Source organism: Mastomys coucha, unplaced genomic scaffold (assembly GCF_008632895.1).
Source record: "Mastomys coucha isolate ucsf_1 unplaced genomic scaffold, UCSF_Mcou_1 pScaffold13, whole genome shotgun sequence".
Lineage (NCBI taxonomy): Eukaryota > Metazoa > Chordata > Mammalia > Rodentia > Muridae > Mastomys > Mastomys coucha.
The window spans coordinates 57887293-57910020 of NW_022196895.1; the positions used below are offsets into that span (position 1 = coordinate 57887293).

At 44.3% G+C, this 22728-nt stretch overlaps 1 long non-coding RNA gene across 3 annotated transcripts in view; it reads right to left on the bottom strand.

The window, feature by feature from the left end:
• The window catches only part of LOC116087248, a 50230-nt gene that overhangs the window by 22749 nt on the left and 4753 nt on the right, over nucleotides 1-22728 (bottom strand). For 2 of the 3 annotated variants that reach the window (XR_004117333.1, XR_004117332.1), the window contains exons 2-6: nucleotides 10061-10241; nucleotides 9358-9501; nucleotides 3077-3279; nucleotides 251-2431; nucleotides 21-104 (exon numbers count right to left, since the gene is read on the bottom strand). This is a non-coding gene — a long non-coding RNA (uncharacterized LOC116087248). Of the gene's footprint in view, nucleotides 1-20; nucleotides 105-250; nucleotides 2432-3076; nucleotides 3280-5139; nucleotides 5315-9357; nucleotides 9502-10060; nucleotides 10242-22728 lie in introns of those variants that run through there. The other variant, XR_004117334.1, reaches the window with a different exon arrangement.

Sequence of the window (22728 nt, forward strand, 5' to 3'; positions counted from 1 at the left end):
TATTAAAAAAAAAAACTCACTGAGTGGCGAACACTGGCCTGGAGATTCTGATCCTCCTGCCTCCACCTCCACAGTCCCAGAATTATAGGTGTATGCTCCAATGCCTAGTTTATATAAACATAGGTAATGTATATAACTCAGAAAATACATAGACTTTGTTGACAAATACAAGTTAAACTTTTTAGTGTATTTGTTTGGTGACTTCTTTGTTTCCACCAAGTAGCTTCCCTGTTAGTGTATAGGGACTTACATTAATTTTCAAAATTGCTGCATAGTTTTCTGATTAGTTTCTTTAGTGTAGAACAGTTGTTGTAGTTTGGATCCTGAATATCCTCAAAGAACCCGTGCCTTGAAGGGTTGTTCCTTTTGAGGGGAGTGGGAACCCTAGAACGTGGCCGAGCAAAAGGAACTTGAGTCACGAGTGGTATGCCATAGGGGGAGATCCTGCATGCTTGTCAACTCTCTCTCCTTTTGCTTGCCAGCCTCCTCATGGAATAAGCCTCCTCATCATGACATCCTGCGCGCCCACTGACCCAAGGTAGCAGGGCTACGCAACGGGTGGGTGGAAGCTTCCGAAACCGCGAGTTCCCATCACCTTTCGCCTTTGATCGTGTCAGATGCTTTGTCATGGTGACAGAAAGCTGAACGGCTACCTAGGATGCTTTTGCTTGCTATGAGAAGGAACTCAGCAACACTCATTGTTACCAGTCAGGGTCCAGTCTACTTCAAACAGGGAGGCCAGTTATGGGTGTGTTCACGGAGAGGTCGACGTCCTGCAGGAAAAGGATGCAATCCGTAGACTCTGACATACAGGGGGAGTGCCTGAACAGCTGGAGGATCCAGGACAAACCTGTGTGAACAGAGCCCAGAAGGAAGGGGTCTGCACTGGGAGCTGGGACCACAGAAGGGAGGTCTGGGAGAAAAGGGGAGGGATTCTTCGGTTCTCCTTTGCTGTCCTCTGCAGTGCTTTCGGCTTTGGCTCATAGAAGCCCAGGTGTGGTTCTCTGCAGGTGTTCCTTCCTCGCCCACTTTAGTGAAGGCTTTTAAGAATATTTGGTATTAGTTCTTTTTGGAAGGTCTGGTCTAATTGTGCAATTAATTCATCTAGCCCTGAGCTTTTTTTAAGTTGGGAGATTTAAAATGACTCCTTTTAACTTGTTGGATGATACGGATTTATTTAGACTATTTATTTCATCATGATTTAGCTTTGGTAAGCCATAAGCATCTAGAAATTTATCTATTTAACTTTAGATTTTTTTCCAGTGTGGTGCAATAGAGGTTTTAAAAGAAGTCCTTAAGATTCTCTGAATTTCTTCAGTGTCTAATGTAATGTCTCCCTTCTCATCTCTGATTTTATTAACGTGGCTCCTCTCCTTTTCTCTGGTTAATTTGGCTAGAGATTTGTTGGTCCTGTTAATCTTTACAGAGAACCAATTCCTCATTTCACTGATTCTTTGCGTCCGCACATGTAAACTCACAGTAGTTATAACTGCATGCACAAGTCCCAGGCAAGCTCAAGCCAAACCAAAGTCCAGGATGGAGAGAGGAGGTGGACAGGAAGTCCCACCCCTAGCAGAGGAGCCATTAGCAAGATAGCTGCTGGGGGTGGGCAGTTTTGAAGAGTGCTGGCACTTGTCACTCAACCCCATGGCAACGGAAGGCCACAAGTCCAAGAATACACAGGGAGCACAAATGAACTTGATGGGTGGAAAGAAAGAAAAGAGGACACAAAGTTGAGGAAGGGGGAAGGAAGATGGGTCTGGGAGGGGTTAGGAGCAGGGCTGAGAATGTGGTGTATGAAGTCTTAAAAAAAAAAAAAGGAAAAAGGAAAAAGGAGAAGTAGAACCAGAAAAGGGTACATAGCTAAACTAGTCATACTCAGATGCATTAAATTAAAAGAATATTACGAGCAAAAATAAAACAAACCCAACTCGAGCAGGTTTGGCCTCTCTTTAGCCCCTTCCATTTCAGGCTATCTGGGGAAGATTGATTGGTTAGGAAAACCATGACCTGAGTTGTAGATATGTGGTACATGGTTACTGGAAAATTGGAGACTTTTCAAGGGCATGAAGCAAAATACCTAGAACTAGAGAATGTGGGGGCCTGGGTTTGGGTCTCAACTCAATTTACCTATGACCCACATAGTTTACAATGCCTGTGTAAACTTGATGTCCAAATCAGCATGAGCATGGTACTCGGAAAAGGTGGCTTTGGGAGGGATTGGGATCCGATGAACTCATGAAGGTGTTAAGTCCGGGTTGCATCCATGGCTTCGTCGGGAGAGGAGAGACTGGGGCTAGCGTGTTTGCTCCATCTGGCTCTGTGGTGCCGTGTGCCGTGTGCCGTGTGCCGTGTGCCGTGCTGGGACTCAGAAGATGCTGAGCAGTTGTTGGCCTTGCGCTCTCGGACTCCAAACCTCCAGAACTATGAGCTAAACCAAAACCAAATCTCAAAATAAATAAACACCGGCCGCTATCTTTTATAAATTACCCACTCTGTGTTAGTCAGTGATAGTAGTACAAAGTAGACTAAGGCAGCGAGAGGCCTTAGGCAAAGGCACACTTTCAGGGCCAAAGGTTTCCTCTATTACAGAAGAAAAAGGGCCTATAAGATCAGTGTTTCCCATGAAGGTGTGTGACACGGCAAGCTTTCACTTGCAGCCACAATTTAAAGTCAGTTCTTCATCAAGGGAAAAAATAATAATCTCAGTTTGATGTTAATACTTTCAATCATTCTTTAAAACATGCCCACCTTCCCTTTTATTAAAATAGGAGCAGCCCCTATGTTGGAAACGTCCAGCAGGTGGTAATGCTTAGGTGAATTCATGTGATTGCTTTTGTACTGTATTTTATACCTATAGTTACCTTCCATTTGCAATGATGTAACGCCTCAGAGAAGCCATGATTTCAGCAGCTCAATAATCCCCACCCCCCCTACTTTTTTCTTATTCATGCAAAGTGTGCTGAAGTCAAACTAACCCTATAGGCTTTAGAAAGTCTAAGACATGGTTTGCTAAACTTCCCTTTCATTTGAATCCCCTGGAGCTCTCCTTCATACAGAAGGTGCTGGACCTTACCTTTACAGTTTCTAACTCTGCGCGACTGGCGGAAAGGCGGAGACCGATTCCCTGGTGATACTCCTGGTGCTGGGTCTGGAAATCGCTAAGTCAGAAAACAGCTTGTGGGCAGCTCTTCTCATGGCTCAGGGATGCAGGCTCAAGGGGGAGTTCTTGAGCATCATCACGTGGACTGCCTCCTTGTTGGAAGAAGCGCTGGTGCTCTGCTTGCAGAAGGGACACACATTAGTTCTTCCCACAATATACCCACCAGAACCAAGGCCAGGTGTGGAGCAGAAGAGAAGACTTAGGGGTGTGCGATCCTCTTATGTACCCAGCCAGAAAGGAGGGAGGAGAAGGATGAGTACCAGACATCCAACCCTAGAAGTCTAATCTACATCTAGACATTTAAATCACTCTTAGTTACTGAAACATTCATTTTGAAAATCTCCTGAAGCAAAAAGTCATATAGAGAAAAATTCAAAGTAGGGAGTGACAAAGAGTGCTCTATGTAGGGCCAAAGTAGAGGGGCCATATGAGAGATCTGAGTGCTAATTAGCTGTCATACTGGTGCCAAAGACTGTAGCAACTACACTGCAGAGACCTTCAAGCCCATTTCTTTCCCGCCTGAGCTGGTCTTGTATCTCCTGTGTTGCTCTGCTCAGAAACTCTTAGATGTCCATCATAAGACTTAGTTAGGGACAAAGAAAAGCCAGAGGATTATGTAATGCTCTTGGCCCCTTTAGGAAATACCCAAAGAACTTGATCCCAGGCCATGGTCTCTTGCTGATCCCCAGCATCCTCCACAGTCCTTTAAGGTTCAGCGGCTCCCCAAATGAGGTATGTGGCCACTGTTTAGACAGTAGAGGTTTGTGTGTTATTTGGGGCAAGGTTCTGATTCAAGAAGTTTTATAACACAGTGAGAACATGTGAGGTAGCAGTTGGGGCTGAGGAGGAAGAAGGGAGAAGGAGAAGAAGAAGAAGAAGAAGAAGGAGGAGGAGGAGGAGGAGGAGGAGGAGGAGGAGGAGGAGAAAGAGAAGGAGAAGAAGAAGAAGAAGAAGAAGAAGAAGAAGAAGAAGAAGAAGAAGAAGAAGAAGAAGAAGAAGAAGAAGAAGAAGAAGAAGAAGAAGAAGAAACTCGAACGCTTGGCATTTGTGCTTCCTATTTCTTTCAGTTTCGTATTGTTTTAAAATAAATGAATGCTTTGGAGCAATGCCTTCTAAACAGCATTTAAAGGCATCTTTGCAGAGATTGAGTTGTCGGTCTCAAAGCTCTACAGTCTTCTTTTGGCTCCAAACCATTTGGGAAGAGGAGATGGGAAGCAGGGACTGTTGGCTGGAGCCGAGGGTAATGGAAACAGAGTTGCTCAAGATAAGGCATGCATGGAGAATCTGGCTGTGTGCCTAGTTATATTTCAGGGCAAATAATTTGTCATTTAGTTCTCTGCACCATCCAATGCATTATAAGGAATTATATTTTATTATAGAAGTTAAAAAGCCACAGGAGTAAATTTTTAGCCCGTGTCTGGTACATTGGGTCTGCTGTGGCTGTAACATTAGTGCCAGCTAATGGCTTGCCAACGTGTGAACGTGTTGCATCCCTCTAAGTCATGGATCTCAGTGGACTAACCTCGAGACGTTGGCCCTGAATTTACTTCTAGAGGCTACCGTATTCTGGATTCAAGGCTGCATTTCCATCTTGAAGTCAGCAGTATGGCAGAATCCTTGTATTACATCCCTCCTCTTAAAGTCCCTTCTTCCAGTTTGGAGGTTTCTTGTGATTACATAAAGCCACACAAATAATCCAAGCTGCTTTCTATATCTTAAGGTCAGTTAGCCGACAACTTAATTCTCCTTCAACATGTATAACATTGTAATCATAAGGCATAGCTATTTTTGGGTAGTGTTTGATCTTATGCACACAGGACCCCAGAGAGTGTTTGCAGCTTATCTGAGAACAGATCTTGGAAGGCATTGGAGGTTCACTCTCCTTTCCTCTCTAGCTCGTCACTTTAAGACAGGGCAACAGTTAAAGCATGGGTCAGGTGGGTTGGCTTGCTATCTGCGTTCAAGCTCAAGCTCACCTTTGCCAGTTGTAGAAACCTGGGGAAAGGACTTGAGCTATCTGAGTCTCAGTCTTCTGACCCTGTGTGGGTACTCAGTAGCACCTCCAGATGAAAGATGAAGTATGAAAACAATGAAAAATGCTTATCCCACTTTTGGGGCATAGCCCCTATAAATGATATGGTGCCAGTTAGCCTTTTTTTTTTTCTTTTGTCAACTTGATGAGTGCTGAAATCAAGCAGGAAGAGAGAGAAAACATTAACTGAGAAACCGCTTCTACCGAATGCTCATAGGCAAGTCTGTGGAGGTATTTTCTTGATTAACGATTGGTGTGGGAGGACCTAGCCCATTGTGAGCAATGCCACCCCTGGCAGGTGGTCCTGTGTGGTATAAGAAAAGCAAGCTCAACAAGGCGTCGGGAGTAACACAGTAGACAGCACGCCTCCATGACCTCAGCTTCAGTTCCTACTTCCATGTTCCTACCTTGAGTTCCCACCTCACTTCTGTTAAGCTGGACTGTGAACTGTATGGTGTAATAAACTCTTTCCCCCTCCCCAGTCACTTTTTGTCACAGTCTTTACCACTCCAATAGAAAGCAAACTACAACAGGCCTCCTAAGATTCTGTGGACAACAGGCCTGGGGCTAGAGTCATTTGACAAATGGGGATCCTGAAGCTCAGAGAGTTAACATGGCTGAAATGGGGTCATTCAGACAGCTTATCGGTACACTGGGCCAGTGACAAGCTCTGGGATTCCTTAAGCTACGGTGTCCCAGCACTTCGTTAACTTTCAACTTATCTGACATAAGAGAGTCTTGTTACAGTTTGTAGAATTCTTACAGCCCTCATGCTCCACGTGTTCAGCTAAGCTCCTGATATAAGGTGGGGCTAAGTTCGAGGGTTTCTCCCTTGCATAAAAACACTGTGGCTCACCACTGGGGTCATATTCTTTCCTAAGATTTAAAGCAATCATTCAATAATTCTGTCCACAGATTCATGCCTAAGGCTTCTGCACATTGTCCAAGTGTGAGTTTGAGTAAAAAAAATATTACTGTACAAAGTTATATAGATATAATTCCTGTTAGTGGGGGTTATGTCTTTTAGGCAAAGCAATAGGCCTTTACTTGACCATTTATTTATTTAACAGTAATTACTAATGTTTTGAGTAGAGAAGTTGGTATGTTAAGAACTTCTAAAGCTATTGAAGTATTTCAGAGGCTCTGAGATGTAACATCCCTTCTCCTTGTCCAAATTTAGCACTAACAGGAGAGAGAGGAGTCAGATGAAGGTCAACGTGTCCGAATAATTACTGATTAAAGCTGCCTAGTGTGGAGCCAAATGGCTTGCAAATGCTTCTAATCCACTTCTGGAAGGCAAAAACATCAGAGGAGGTCAGAACTGGTCAGCCCAGCTCTGAGCATAAGCCAGGAAGTGGCCTCCTTTGTTTTGGTAGCCCATCCTTAGAGAAGAGGAGGTTAAGGTGGGGCCTCCTCTCCTAAACTGGCCAATCAGATAAGGCCTCTGTCTCCTTTGAGGATGACTGTTGAGTGAAAGATATCAAGTGCTTTTCTAATGCATCCTGGTGAGCTTCTTCCATGTGAAAACATCTACAAGCTGTCGAAAGGCTCTCTCTGAAGAGCCACCATGACGGACCCAGAGGACCAGTGGCTGGTTCCACCATGTCTACAGAGCTATAGGGATCTCCCTGATCTTCCCTGAATCCCTGCAGTGCCTGGGGTGTATGAATTAGGAATGGCTGGGCCACACAGACCCAGGGAGGGAGGGAAGAAAAACGGAATTGGTTTTATCCAGTTCTCTCTCTGAACTGTTCAGTCCAACCCCTGGGAAGCCTGGATGGTACTAAAGACAACTAGAATCTGGGCACACTACCTTAAGAATGGCTGCGTGGTGGAGGGAAAGGATCGAAACACATTGGAGGTAGAACACAGTCTAGCCTGCATGTTGGTCTCCGGTGCTGGTGTGGGCAGGATTAGAAGCAGACATAGAAGTGGGGCTGGGGCTTTAGGGTGGCTCAAGACCTATGAAAGGAAAAGGAGGGATGCCGGACAGGAAGGAGTCAGAAGACAAAGCAGGCCTGATGGGCTCTCAGAAACCCTGAGGGGACTTTCCTGTCACTGGAGAGGGTCAGTGTGGCCCAGCCATTCCTTGTGTCATACTCCCCAGGCACTGCAGAGATTCAGGGAAGATCAGGCCAGATCTCTACAGCTGTGTCGACACGGCGGAGCCAGCCGTTGGATAGGTCCTCTGTGTCCATTGTGCAGGTTCTCCACTCTCAGCACTCATTCTTGTGTTCTCTCTTCCTTCACCACTGGCTAGCTTCTTGATCTGTTAGCCATGCCCAGTTGCTCCAGGCTGGGCAGATACTCCCCGCTGCATCAGCAAGAACACTTTCTACCTTGTCAAATGGCGTCAAGGCATCTGTGGACAGAAGTCTCCTGTCTGTACTTGGCCTCAGAGTGTCCACAGGATTATGGCTTAGTCATGTTTGCACCTAGAGTATCTAGTAAGAGCCTGGTATGTGGCAGGAAGGGGTCAGAAGACAAAGCAGGCCGGGTGGGCTCTCAGACAATCTGGTAGGACTTTACTGTCCCAGGCTGTCCTAGCACCTGTATGTCTGGTACATGTCCACCTCCAATACACATTTAATAGGTATTTTTGTGCAAGTGATACAGGTACTTCCAGACGTGTGTGCCTTGTTCTGTGTCATATCCTTCAGGGTATCCTGAATAGAATCTCATACTCGCATGCACCTTCTCAGGAAATACAAGTTGTTTTTTTTTTTTAATTGTATTAAATCAAAGCTTATCTTCTCTGGCCAAAAATTATTCAACACAGGATCTAGAAGCAGAGGGAAAAATCAAGCAAATATTCCAGGCACAGGGGCAAATAAAGTCTCAAAAGGCACTGGAAATGATTTCTTAGGAAAGGAATCTAACATGGTAGATACCCTTCTGGATTTTTTTTTTTTTAAATCTATTCCAAGGAGGAATTACTCAGATCTCTATAAAGATAAGTTAGTCTGGGTCTATCTTTAAAACCTTAAGAGGGATAAGGTGGAGATGGGCAGGGAGAAGGACAAATAAGGGGCCCAATGACACTGCCATTCATAGCCAGGTATAGAAGCTATTCCTATACGATGCTTGGATAACACCAAAGAGGCAAAGTGTACCAGCCTCCTTCCCCCAGATCAATGTGGACAGTTGAAAACGAACGTCCTTCAGTCATTGGCTGGGCCTCAAAGGCAGCGGGGAGGTAAGATCTGATGTGCCAAAGAGAATTGGGGGCTTCAAACAAGCCAAACAGGAAGAGGAAAGGCCCCTTCAATTGTTCAGAGCTGAAGAGGAAGACGAAGTCAGTATTATCTTTCGTCAGCCACTCCCTGTGGGAGGGGGGGCAGGCGGGGATGAGCTTTCCTATGCTTCTCTGAGCTTGCCCTGAAAGGCTGCTTCTTGGTCCATTAAAAGCTTGTAATCCGATGATAACTGCGATTGGACTAGGATTCTTTGGGGCCAGGTCAGAAACGCGGCCATTCATTTGGTAACTCTTGTCTCCTTTGGTTAATATGTGGTAGAGATTTCTTAGACTTTCTGTTTGTTTGTTTGTTTGTTTGTCTCTTTAACTTCAGAGGATAAACAAATTTGAAGGAGTCTTTTGTGAGGGCAGCAAGAGGTGTCTATGTGACAGGTCTTTCCTGTCCCCAGGGGGCCAGTAGTCTTTTGGCAAGACAGATCGGTGACAATGGTTGCACAATGGAGACTTAGGCTTACTATAGTCTGGTTATTTTCTTATCTCTTCCTTGTGAAGACGCCATAAGATGTTGGTGATGATCTCCCTCTGAACCCAGGAGGAAGCGGAAGCTCAGGAACTGGGGTTTCCTAAACAAAATCACCACCGGAAGTAAAGCGGCAGAGCAGAAACACAGCCTCCGGCACAGTAACTCTAAGGCGGTAGTTCTCATCTGGGGTGATCCTGTTCCCTCACCCACTCTTCTAGAGAACGCTAACAATATTTGTGGATGTTTGGGTTGTCACAGTGGGGGTAGGTGGGGATAGAGACCAGGGATTCTGTTGAACGTACAATGTCCAGGGCAGCCCTTCCCAACACCCAAGTAATACTGGTCCTAACATGGCGGTGGCGCCAGGATGAGAAATACTGTTGAAGTCGTCTCTGTGTGGACATGGGTGGTTTTTCTGACTTCTTCAGGTTGCTGTCACTCACCTGAGCTCCTGAATGTCGCATTCACAGGACTCATCTTCCCTCGGGTTTCATTTGTTTTCTTTTGATTTCAGTTGTTAGCCGTCACTCATTCTAAGCTGCTCATGGGTAAAGGTTTCGCCTCCATCCCTTACCCCTCCTCAGTACCTGGAATACAGTGAGCTTTCAATGGATATTTGTTAAATTGGCAAATTGGCGAATGGGCACGGAGAAGGTACAAACCCCATAAAATCACAAAAGCAAAGTGGCCGCCAGCACAGAAGTGAATCCGGCTACTGTCTGAATCCAAATCCTCTGTTCTTTGGCCCTGTGTTGTGGAGTTGTTATGAGGTATGGGACTGAGATCCAGTCTGTACTCTGTACAAGCGCAGAACCCAGCACAGGGGATAGAAAGTCAGTGAGTATTAGGATGTGGTGCCAAATTCAGAAATGAAGAGCAGAAAAAGGATGGGAGGAACTTGGGTTGTGCTGAGGCCTGGTACAAGCAGACCATGAGAGAATGTGGTGGAGAGTTGCCCAGATATTAAAAGAACAGCTTAACATGTCTACAGTCAATCTTTCTCTCCTTTTAGCAAAGATGGTCAGTAGGACATTTATCTTTTCCTAGTCCCCAGGGATTTTGGATCTCTTACATTCTTCAAAAACATTGGCTAGTTGACTGGACAAATGTAAATTCAAGATCTAGAAGAACCCTAAGGTCAAGTACCTGGTTGGCCTTGGCTCCGTCTGTCAGCTGCTGGCTCTGGTAGGAACAGTGACCGAATGTGGGGGCAAACTCCCACGGGCTGGAGCAGCTGCAGAGAGGGCAGGGAGAGCAGGAACGGGAGGGAGGACAGGAAGGGAGGGAGGTCTGGATAAGGGCAGGGAGAGAGACAAAGGAGATGTGGCTGAGTGAAGGAGTTGGGAGGAATGAGGCAAAAGAGAGAGAATGAGGAAGAGAGGAAGGCAAAGAAGAGGATAAGACAGAGGAAAGGAAGAAAATGAGGGTAATAGTAAAAATAGAAAATATTTTGAGCATTTATCACTACATATCATGCAGAATACTTTTTTAGAATGAAATGTTACATACAGTATTAAATATAGTTTTCATACTGAAAATATCCCCATGGGTCATCCTATCTTCTGTGGGGCATTTATTCTCATGGCCTTTTTTTTTTTTAATTATTTATTTTTAATTATGTGTGCATGTGTGTTTTTTTTTTAATTTTAGATATTTTCTTTATTTACATGCAAATTTCTCCATTCCCAGTTTCCCCTCCAAAAAACAAAGAAACAAACAAAAACAACAAAAACAAACCCCTGTTGCCTCCCCCTTCCCCATGCCTTCCACCCCGCCCTCTCCCACTTTCTGGCCCTGGCATTCCCCTACACTGGGGCACAGAACTTTCACAGGGCCAAGGTCCTCTCCTCCTATTGATGATCGATTTTGCAATCCTCTACTATACACATGCTGCCTGAACAATCAGACCCCTCCATGTGCAGTCTTTGGTTGGTGGTTGAGACCCTGGGAGCTCTGAGGATACTAGTTAGTTCATATTGTTGTTCGTCCTAAGGGGCTGCAAACCCCTCAGCTCCATTGGTCCTTTCTCTAACTCCTTCACTGGGGACCCTGTACTCAGTTCGATGCATGGCTGTGAACCTCTACATCTGTGTTAGTCAGGTACAGTCAAAGCCTCTCAGGAGTTAGCTATATTTAGGCTGGCTTGCCCTTCCTTCAGTCTCTGCTCCATAGTTAATCTCTGCAACTCCTCCCGTGGGTATTTGGTTCCCCCTTTTAAGAAGGAATGAAATGTCCACCTTTTGGTCTTCCTTCTTCTTGAGTTCCTTGTGAAATGTGGGTTGTTCTTCCTGTATTCCAAGCATGTGTGTGTTTATGTATGGGTTTGTGCTCGTGTGAATGCAGGTGACCATGGGATCCAGAAGATGCAGATGCATAGCTTAGAGCTGGAGTCACAGTCAGTTGTGAGCTACCTGACATAGATATTGAGCTGAGCTCAGGTTCTCCATGAGAGTAGCAACCTGCTCTCAACCACTCATCCATTACTCCAACCCCTCTCGCAGTCTCTTTATAGGTACAGGATTCCCCAATGCACACAGATCTTAACCCATGTAAAGCCACCCAGGTAACATGTGACTGATTCAGATATGAGAAAACAGCAGAGATGGGAGCTGTTGCTTCGGATAGGTGGAGTGGAAAGGGGTAGGAGAGTGGGAAGAAGGGTGGAGTTGGGTGATGCCTGGGGCGTCTATCAGAATACGCTCCACATTCTTGCATGCCTTGGGGCAGAGCAAGATGTCTGGAAGGAGACAGGAGGGACATGTGGCTCACTTGGGGGTTTTAGGGCAGCCCGGGGAAGGCTGCTTGTCTGAATGGACTTTTCAGAGGTTGTGATACTATGGTCCCAAGAGTATTGTAAAGCCACCACTAGATATTTGTCTTTCCATCTTCAAATGAAACAGGCAGGAACCATGGAGATGATCCAACAACTCTTATTTCAGTATGCTTCAGGGCAAGGAAAAGAAAGAAACAAAGTGAGGAAGTTATTAATATAAATAGAAGTGCTTCCTGTACATGTTAAGTCTACAGGTCACATCTCACGTGGTACTTCTGTCCTACACAGACAATTGTGGCTGTGGGAGCCTCTCCTTCAGGAAGAAGGAAAGTTCTTTGGAAAGAGAAGCTCAGTCAGTAAAGACCTAAGGTTATGCCTTGGGACTTCTTCAGTTGTTACTCTTTCCTGAGGGTTGAAAGTCTCAGCTGAGGTTTTCTAAATGAAATTACTGTTTCTTTCAAATTCACTTCCCAGAATGCAAAGTCCTGCATAACAAGACTCTGCCCTATTAATCATCAGGAGAAGATTAATGCTAACATCAGTCATGTGCTTATGCCAAATGTTCCTATAATAATTGTTTATAAAAGAGCTTATTTAAGAAACTATTGGTTCCCAAAAGAGTAGTGTATGTCCCCACAGGAGTAAATTAATAGAAGCAAATAGCAATTTCCTTGGAACCTCTTAGGTAAATATATATGTATGTATCACTCCCTTAATCCCCACCATGCCTGGGGTGACAACCTTGCTTGTCTTTGAAAGCCAACTCTGAAGGAATTGCATCTCACTTTCTGTGTCTTGGTTGCCATTCCATCTTCCAACATCAGCTCCTGTGGATCTTTCTTTTCCACTAGGACTCTATCCATACTACTAAATGACAAGCTCCCCAGGGCGGAGCCTGGTGTTTCTTGATTGTTTGTTACTAAATGTCCTTAACATGCCATCTGATCCACACAGTGGGCACATAAGACATATTAATTGGAAGAATGGACGCATGGGGTCACCAGCACCGAAAGGCTAGCCTTGTTGATGCAATCCGTTTGCATTCTCATCCCCAGAGAATGGAAGCCGGGAAGGTCTGTCTGAATGGACTCAAGGAGTACCAAGAGGTGCCACTTCACAAAAAAATACACTTTGAAATAGAAAGAATTTGCCTGTCTGTGGAGAAAACATCACACCTGGCAGGGCTGGGGCAGTGGGTGATAAGGGTAATGTGCAGTCTCCACATATGAGCATTCCATGGTACTTCTGCGTGATCCTAGCCCTTGCTGGGACACCCCTTACCACCAAGGGCTGCAAGTAATAATAGCAAAGCTAGCAGATACAAATCACTGTGCTAAGGGATTTACCCATGCTGCTCTGTTAATTCTTACAACTACCCCATGGGGTAGAACTGGTTATTACTTCTTTCTGCAGATGAATTTGGTGCACAGAAAGTCATGTGGATGCATATTGATGGGAGCCTCTAGGCTGCTCCATGGACGGAGGGCAGGGGAAAAAATTCTCTTGAAGGTGAGGCAAGAGCCTGCCCTATCATTTCTGTGTCTGAATCAGCACTTGATTAAACGTTGCATACCTTGGGCTGCTGCAAAAATTGGTAGAAGGAAGGTTGGTTGGTTGTTTTCTTTCTGGGATTACAAAATAAAAAATGGTGTTTTTGCTCTAAGGCTACAAGTACTAAAAATCTGGAAAATGTTAAACACTGCAATGTCAGCTTCATATAAGAGTCAAAGCTGAGCTGGGCAGAGGTGGCACACGCCTCTAATCCCAGTGCTTGGGAGGCAGGTGGATTTCTGAGTTCCAGGCCAGCTTGGTCTCCAGAGTGAATTCCAGGACAGCCAGGGCTACACAAAGAAACCCTGTCTCAAAAACAAAACAAAACAAAACAAAAACAAAACAAAATAAATGAAACCAAAACAAAAAAAACAAAAAAGAATCAAAGCCAAGGCTAAATGTTTCCATTCAAAATAGCCCATGCATTTATATTCTGTTCCACATGGCCTGTATATTCAGGGGTCTTAATACTTTTAAATCAAGAGGTTTTCTTTTTGTACAGAACTTTTGTTTCCAGAGGTGTGTTCTGAATTAATACTGAGTAAAATAAAGCAAACTGAAGGTAAATCTGAAAGAAACTATTGGTTCCCAATTGTCTTGGAGTTGCTCAAGAAAGAGAAACATGAAAAGCAGGTAAAGGCCATATCAAAGAGGATATGCAAAGAAACTCATTGGATTGACTAAGGCTAGAGAATGTGGGTGGGCGTGTGCTAGCCCTGGAATAAAACCACAACAGGAAGCAGTAACAGTGGCAGCCTCAAGGTTTTCCAATGCTTATTGTGGTTTCAATGAAAATGTCTCCCAAAGATTCAGATGTTTGAACACTTGGTCCTCAGTTGTTGGTGCTATATGTAAAGAATCAGGAGGCAGGGCCTTGTTGGAGGAAGTGTGTCACTGGAGGCAGGCTTTGAGAGTTTTAAAGACCCACACCATTTCTGACGCCTTCTGTCTTACTGCTTGCAGATTAAGATGTACACTCCCAACTTGCAGCTCCAGCTGCCATGTTCTGCTCTGCCATTATGAACACTTACCTCTCAGGAACTGTAAGCCCAAATAAAACACTTTATTCTGTAATGCCTTGGCGATGGTGATTTATCCCAGCAATGGAAAGATAACCAATACAGTGCCTACCATGGTAACTACACAGATAAGTCCTTTGCATTCTGCCATTATCATCTTTAATATTGTAGTGGGTCAACTCCAAGAGGAGAAAGAAATTTCCAGCCGGTAAGAGAATCTACACCAACACTGATGTAGTAAAAGCACAAAGTCTAAGTCCTGTATGGTAAGGCCACAAGGTCATAGATTTCTTGTTCTTTAGCAGCTCTTGGGTCTACTGTAGAGTGAAGGCCCCTGGTTCTGTCTCAAGGGTGATATAGGGGCTGAATTAATCTATTTGAAGGTGAGCAAAGCCAGTCTAGGCTGATTCAATTACCACATACTCAAATGTCTGAGATTCTATGGCTTGGGTGCCAAGCTTTCTAGTCCCTTGCAGGAGACAGAAAACCCAGGCTGGTAAGATGGCTCAGGTATGTGCCACCAAGCCTGATGACCTGAGTTTGATCCTGGGATCCACATGGTGGAAAAAGATAACTGACTCTCAAGTTATCTTCTGTTCTACACACATGACACACACACACACATACACACACACATACACAACGGTCCTCGTTTGGTTTCTATTGATGTGATAAACACCGTGACCAAAAGCAACTTGAGGAAAGAGTTTATTTGGGTTAGTTTCATGGCACAGTCCATTAATGAAGGACGTCAGGTTGGAATTCAAGGTAGAAACCTGGTGTCAGGCACTGATGCAGAGGGAAGAGTGCTGGCTTGCTGTCTATGGATTGCACAGCTTGCTTTCTATACACCCAAGGACAACCTTCACAGGGCTGGTGGCACTGCTTATAGTCATCTGGGTCATTCCACAATCAATCTTTAGTCAAGAAAATGGCCTCACAAACTAGCCTACGGGCCAATCTAGTGGAGACATTTTCTCAACTCAAGTTCCCTCTTTCCACATAGCCCAGGCTTGTGTCAACTTAACAACAACAACAAAAAAGAACCATTATACATAGAAACTAAATAAATATAAATGTAATAAGAACACTGAGGCTTTAGGGCATCCATCCCAAGCTCTTAGGGAGTAAGGGTTTGCCAGTGAGCAAGTTGAAAACAATTACCTGAAGTAATTCTTGTAACTGTAGGGCCTCTTTGAGTTTCAGAGTTTCTAAGTGTGTCCCTCTGTGTGTGTGTGTGTGTGTGTGTGTGTGTGTGTGTGTGTGTGTGTGGTGTGTGTGTGTGTGTGTTTTCAGAGCTTTGGAGCACATGCTCCACTCCTATAGTGGGGAGGCAAGAATACACATCAGAATAAAGGGAGCATTAACCGAGATGTATACGCATCTCAGGAAGCAGCCAACTGGGGACTTACTCAACGTCTGTGTGGGTCATTTCCTCTTTTCTAAACACCAACAAAAGGGAAGGAAGGCCCAAGAAGGAATTAAAAGTCTGAGGGCTAGAAATCAGTCTGCACTGAGGGTCCCAGAAACCCTGGGACATGTTGGCGACAGACTCTAGCTGCATGGTGCTGGCTGGCTGGCCTTGTTCCTCCTAAGTTGGGTGGGGGCCGAGAGGAGCTGTGCCCAGAGGTATTTTTGTCTTGTTGTCTCAACCCAGGCAGCTCCACTTGGAATGATTTATGATGATTTCTATGGTGTGTTTTGTAAACACAGACCACACCATGGGAGAGAGTTAGATTCCCAGGGTCTTCCTTAGCAGTGATATTGCTTTTAAAGTATTTCTGCTGAAGGCTGGAGTTACATTGTATGCATTCTTAAGTAGGTTAACCTAGAACATTAAAAACGAGAGAGTCATTGGAGATTACCCAGCCCTACTCCCTCATTTTATAGTTTGCAGAACTGAGGCCCAGCACAAGCTAATGGGAGAGTGGCTGTCTGGATAGATTTGCCTACAGAACCCTCAGATATTTCTCAAGGCTAACTGAGGTCCTGAGTGAACACACATATGCAGCTATTGCTTTTGTTGAACGCATACACCTTTTGGCTTTAAATAAATGAGTAGCATTGTGTTGTCTAGGAAGAAAAGGGATTTGGGGATTTAAACCAAGGCTGCATGCCGCGACTTGGGGCTGATGATAGCTCTAGATGGAGACTTAAGGAAGGGGAAGAGTTTGTCCAGGGAGCAGAGTTCTGGGCAGAATCTTAGGCAAGGAGGCAGGAGCGAGGAGGGATTGAGGTACTGAGCAGTGAGGATCCCAGGGGAGGGGAGTATTCCAGGGGAGGTAAGACGTGAGGAGGGGCATGGAAAGAATTGGATTGAATTACAGACCAAGTGCAACGTAGGAGAGTTTCAAATATGAGCAGATGAAGTGGTGAGATTTGCTTGCCCTTTCAGTAAGGTTGCTTTCACTGTGTGGAAAAGACCATGCTGGAAAGCACAGGTTTGATGCAGACACTGGCTCCTTATTCTATCCAATGCGGTTCAGGGTCCAAGTGTAGGGGATGTTGTATTCCAGCTGAGATGTCTTTGAAGCCAGGGGTTAAACACAAAGCTGAGCCCAGGGCAAAAACCCCTTGGCCTGATTTGGAACAAAAGCCTGGCAGTGTATTTCTTAGTGTTTGAAATACATTTTCCAGATTTTGAAACCTGTCATAGAAAAAAGGTACCAGGTGTTAGAAATCTGGGATGGAAATGAGCACCAAGCAGCCAGGTCCTGGGACAGAGCTGGTCTACAATGGGTCCTTCTCTCTCTCAGGCCCCTTTAGCAGAGAGTTTCACAGCTCACAAAAGCTGTCTTATGTCCCCTTGCCACGCTGCTTGTCTTTCCAAGGGCTGATGGTCTGTCTTTCTATCCTTTCCTCCCACCCACTGCAGAAAGTAATATGATGATGTCAAAAGTGTGGGCTTTGAAATGACCGATCTAGGTTTGAATGGTGACGACTTTCACAGTTAGCTGTATTAGTTAACTATTTGGTGCTGTGACAAAAAGCCTGTAATATCTCCATTGCAGTGGTTTCATTCCAGGCTTGGCGGCCTCCATTTGCTTTTAGGTTGTGGTGAGTAGGAACATTGTGCAGGAGAGCATGAAGTTGAGTTAAGTTGCTTGGATGGTGACTTGGCAGTAAGTGAGAAGGGTGTAGGGAAAGATAGACATGTTCTTGGTCACCTACTTCCTCCAGCCAGGTTCCATGTCCTAAAAGTCCATTCAGTGCCAAACTTATCAATAGGTTAACCGATTAGTGAGGTTAGCATCCTTAAGATACCATCTCCGTCAGGTACAGATCAACCCTTCAACACATGAAACGCTGAGGAAGTATCTTAGCTTTTCAGTTTCTCAATGACCTTACCTGTAAAATGAATATCTTGTTATTTTCATCATGGTTTTTGAAAGGTCTAAATAAGGTTAACATGTGGAACACTTCTAAACTTGGTACACAGAAACTACACAATGAGCTCCTTTGCTCATTCATTTTTTTTTTCCAGTTTCTCTGATACTATTGTGGGCATGGCAAGGTGTTCAGATCATTATGTTGATTCCCTAACTGCTCCATGAGGTCTGGGGAAGGTCTTAGTGAAGGAAGCTAGCTGATGTTAAGAAGGTCTGGATCAAGACTCTGTGTCAGGGATGGGTCTAAATGATATCTAAGTGATGCCATCAACCGCATAGACTCTCAAATCAGCCATGGTTTCCTTTTGCAGTTTCCTCATTCAGTTTAGTTTAAGCAATCACCTTATTCCTACTGCCGGGTGGCAGGCCGTGAGCTAGGTCTAATAAAAGACATCAATATTAGGAAGTTGTTGGCCTTAGCCAGTTGAATACTGCTAACAGGGTGACCAGCAATAGAAATGCTAGTAGAGTGGTACTGTCCCATGAAGAAAATTATAGGCACCAGAATCTTTGTTTTGCTGGAGAGAGACTTAGTATACCTTCTAACGTCTGAAGGCCTGTCGTAGGAAAAGGGGGAAATGTTTTTGGGTTCCATGCAGAAAGAGCCAGTGCTCACTGATTATAGCAATCACTATAAGGCACGTTTTGTCTCCTTGAAAGAAGTAAAGCTATATGCTGTTTTGGGGTATCTAGCAGTAGAACAAGCTGTCTAGCAAGCAAAGCATACTGAGTCTCTGGGAATGCCCAGGCATAGGCTGGGTGAGCACCCACAAAGGTTGAGGGTGTTTCTGTAGAGGGAGTGCCTGTTGTAGGTGGGAGGTTGGTGAGTGATCTCTAGGTTCTCCAGTAATCTGAGGTACAAAGATCCAGTGTTTCTGTTTTATTGCTCCTATGATCTATCTCTGATGCCTTCCAGCTTCTCCTCTCTGCTTCTGACCATGCAACTTAGCCTCAGAAGTTCTGGAATACAGGTCTTGGTCCTTGCTGTACCAATTTACTAGTCCTGAGACCTAAGCCATCTGCCGCTGGAGCATGCATGAGCTAAAATCCAGTCTGTTCTAACTAGACAGTTTGGCTTGTTATACCAGCTCCCTTTTAGAAACCTTGCCCTTTAAGTATTTGTGTTTTTCTTCTCATACACATTTCTTACATTAAAAGCTATACACATCGGAATCTTTACATAACTTTAACAGTTAGTGTTTTTGAAAGCCAGTGGCATAGTGAATGTACAGTTTATCTGCTAGACTCAAGACCCAGCTCCATTATTCATTATCAGTTTTGCCTTTGTTAAGCCTCAGTATTTTTATCTACTAAACAAGGTGACAATATTTAGTCTACTTTTGGTTTAAATAGATAACATATACAAAATGTATAGACTCAGGTCTGGCATAGGGTTATTTATTTCCAATAAATATCAAAGGTAAGTAATTATTAGGTAATTTAGTTGTGTTGTGTAACAGTTGCCTCCAAGATTGAAACAGTTCATCTTGCAGGGAAGCTTTTTGAGCAGGGAGGTAAACAACTCAAAAGTAATCCAGGAAGTCCCTGAAACTGACAGGATTCACTAGGCCCCTCCTTCCCAGAATAGACAATAAAGAAGCTGACAGTCACACTCAGACAAGCCAGATCAGAGATAGGTCTAAATGTCTGCAAAGAAGACCCACAGATAAGCCAAGCTACAAAGACTGAGACCTGACTAGCTACCTGGGAAGAAGCAGAAAGCATCCCAGCTTCCTGGAAGAGGTTTAGACCAGTTACTTAGAAAGGACATTCTAATCCACTGAGCTGCCTGCAGGCTGTGCAGTGTACCCTAGGTTCCCAAGCTTCTGTGAGCTGTCACTCATGCTAAGGTGGGCTTTGGTAGTGCTGCCTTTGAGTCATTTCTGCTCTTGTAAGGAATCTCTCACCCATACTCCCCTGTGAGTAGCCCCCAATGAAACTCATTGGATCACCAAGTTGAACTTTGATGGTATCTATACTTTGGTTGGTCATAGGTTCCCTATTTGGGGGGACTAGATATGTGTGTTGCATCTCCCCAGGAAAAGGTTTGTCACACAGAAGTTCTTTCATTTAGCTTCTAGTGTGTTGATTTTGAAGTACCTCTTGTGTAGTTTAGAAATTTGAATAATATTGTCATGTGAGGTTAGCACCCCAAGTTGGTATTTAAAACTGAGAACCCTGAGCGTCGTCTAGTGGGAGCTGGGAAGAGAATCCAGAGATCTTTGTGCTTGTTTTGTATGCCTCAATTCATCATAATTTCCATGTTGAACATTGATTAAATTATCTTGTTTTCCTGGAAGAATAACACCAAATAACAAAGGCTTTGGCAATAAATCATTAGACACAGCATCAAAAGCACAGGCAACCAAAACAAAACAAGTTAAGAAAACCATTTGTATCAAACAGTTCCACTTAATTAAACAGCTACTGAGTGAGAAAGAACCTGCAGAATGAAAGGGCTCAGTGATGCACGCTTGTAGTCTTAGAACATTGAAGGTGGAACAGAAAGATCTAGAATGTCGAAGGTGGAGCAGAAAGATCAGAAGTTCAAGGCCAGACTTGGGTATACTTGGAGGTCAGCCTGGATTACATGAGACAACATCTCATCAAAAAATAAATAAAAAAGTATATAGAAACCATATATTTGGACAAAGGACTAATTTCAAATATATAACAAACACCGTCAGCTCAATAACAGAACCCCAAATAACAACTAAAGCATGGGCAAAAGACATTTTTCCAAAGGAAAAATACAGTAGTCAGCAGATACATGAAATGTGCTCAATCCTATGGATCATTAAAGAAATTTGTACTGAAATTATGATGAGTTCAGGCTGGAGACTTAGGTCTAATTCTTAGCACCTGCAGGGCTGAAGAGAGCTACAAGTTTGAGGCCAGCTTGGGCTGCGTGTAGAGTAAGATCCTGTCTTCAAAAAATCAAAACAAATGCAGCCCAAACAAAAAGAGACCTCCAGCAATAACAGAAAAAACCCACAGTATAATAGCAACCTATACTGTATACTGTTGATGGAGTAGATTGCTTCGGTCCATAGAGATAACAGTATGAGGAAAATGGAACTAACTTGACGGTGCTCAAGTGTGCGTGCGTGCGTGTGTGTGTGTGTGTGTGTGTGTGTGTGTGTGTGTGTGTATGTATGTATGTATGAGAGAGAGAGAAAGAGAGAGAGAGAGAGAGAGAGAGAGAGAGAGAGAGAGAGTGAGTTGGGAGTTCTCACACCTGAGAGGCTGAGAACCTGGGAGTTCCTCAGTCCACGAGGCTGAAGCCTTGGCAGTTCTGACCTCGAGGTGGAAACCGGGGAGGTTCCTGGAAAGCCTCTGGTCCTCAGTGAGTGATGGAAACCTGGAAATGATGTTCTAACATCAGCAAAGGGATCAGTAGCTGCAGCAACAGGGTAAACAAACTCAATGGTGAGAGTGAACAAAATGGCCAACTGAACAAAAGGTGAGTGTTCTTCCTTCTGCCACACCCTTTTCATCTGGGCTACTACCCAGAGATGAAGCACACACTGGGCTGTGCCCTTCCTTATCAATGAAGGCACTCAAGACAATGCTTCTAGTAAGGTTGCATCCTCCGGGGATTCTAATGTGTGGCAAGCTGCTGTTAAAACCAACCTTCACACTCGCCAAAAGAATTAAAGTGGAGATCTCAAAGAGACATGGGTACTGTACTGCCTGGTCTTGTGTGTTAACTTGACACAAGTTGGAGTTATCACATAGAAAGGAGCCTCCCTTGAGGAAATGCCACCATGAGATCCAGCTGTAAGGCATTTTCTCAATTAGTGATCAAGTGGGGAGGACCTAGCCCATTGTGGGTGGTGCCATCCCTGGGCTAGAAGTCTTGGGTTCTTTAAGAGGGAAGGGTGAGCAAGCCAGGGGAAGCAAGCCAGTTAGTAGCATTCCTCCATAGCTTCTGCATCCACTCCTGCCTCCAAGTTCCCACCCTGTGTGAGTTCCTGTCCTGACTTTCTTTGGTGATGAACAGCAATGTGGAAATGTAAGCCGATTAGACCCTTTCCTCCCCAACTTGCTTCTTGGTCATGATGATTTGTGCAGGAATAGAAACCCTGACTAAGACAGGTACTCTCTTATGGTCTTATTGCAGCACTATTTACAACAGTGTCCACCCCTGATGACTGTAATTATCTGTCTCTGTCTGTCTGCCTGTCTGCCTGTCTTTCTCTTCTCTCACATACACCAGTCTTATTCATCCTTTAAATAAAGACCATTTTTTTTCCACTTGAAACACCATGGATGAACCCAGAGGAATCTATGATGGCAAAAGTGGAATATGCTAGCAATGGAAAGACAAATACTATATGATACCATCAGTCCTATGCGCATGAAATAGTTGAGCACATAGAAGGAGAAAGTTCAGCAGTAATCTTTCCTGCTCTGTGAGGACTGGTCAGTGATTCCTAAACCATGACCAAAATACTCCCTGTACTTGTATAGACCTTTAAGGTTTCAGAAACACCTCTTCTCTGCTTGTTTGAAAGCTTGGGGAAGGCTATACTATAACACTCAGCCTCAGAGGAGACAGTGGATTGAAACAAAGGAAGAACTTATGGAGGGGAGTGTACAGATCTCAACAGGAGTGTGTGTGGGGGAAGGGCATACAGCAGATTGGAGATTGATAATGAATGGTCCTAGGGGCCAGTAGAGTGACAATATTAAAAGTACAGTATTTCAGACAAACAGACTTGTAAATGCTATAGCTTGTTATGTCAGTTGTTTTTATCCTACACAAAGGCAAATCATCAAATGAGAGGAGGCTTTCCAGCCATGGGTAGGGCTATTGCAAATAACTGAATGGCACAGGTAGGGCTGATGTTTCACAGGTATATATACATACATATATATATATGCTCGTCTCCAGACTTACCAAGTTTGATACATTATACCTGTGCAGCTTTTAGTATGTGACCCAATAAAGAGGCTTAAAGAACAATGGGGGCAGGCCATCCAATACCTTGTCATTTCTAGGAAAGTTGTTTAAATAATGGAAGGGCTGGAGAGATGGCTCAGTGGTTAAGAGCTCCAACTGCTCTTCCAAAGGTCCTG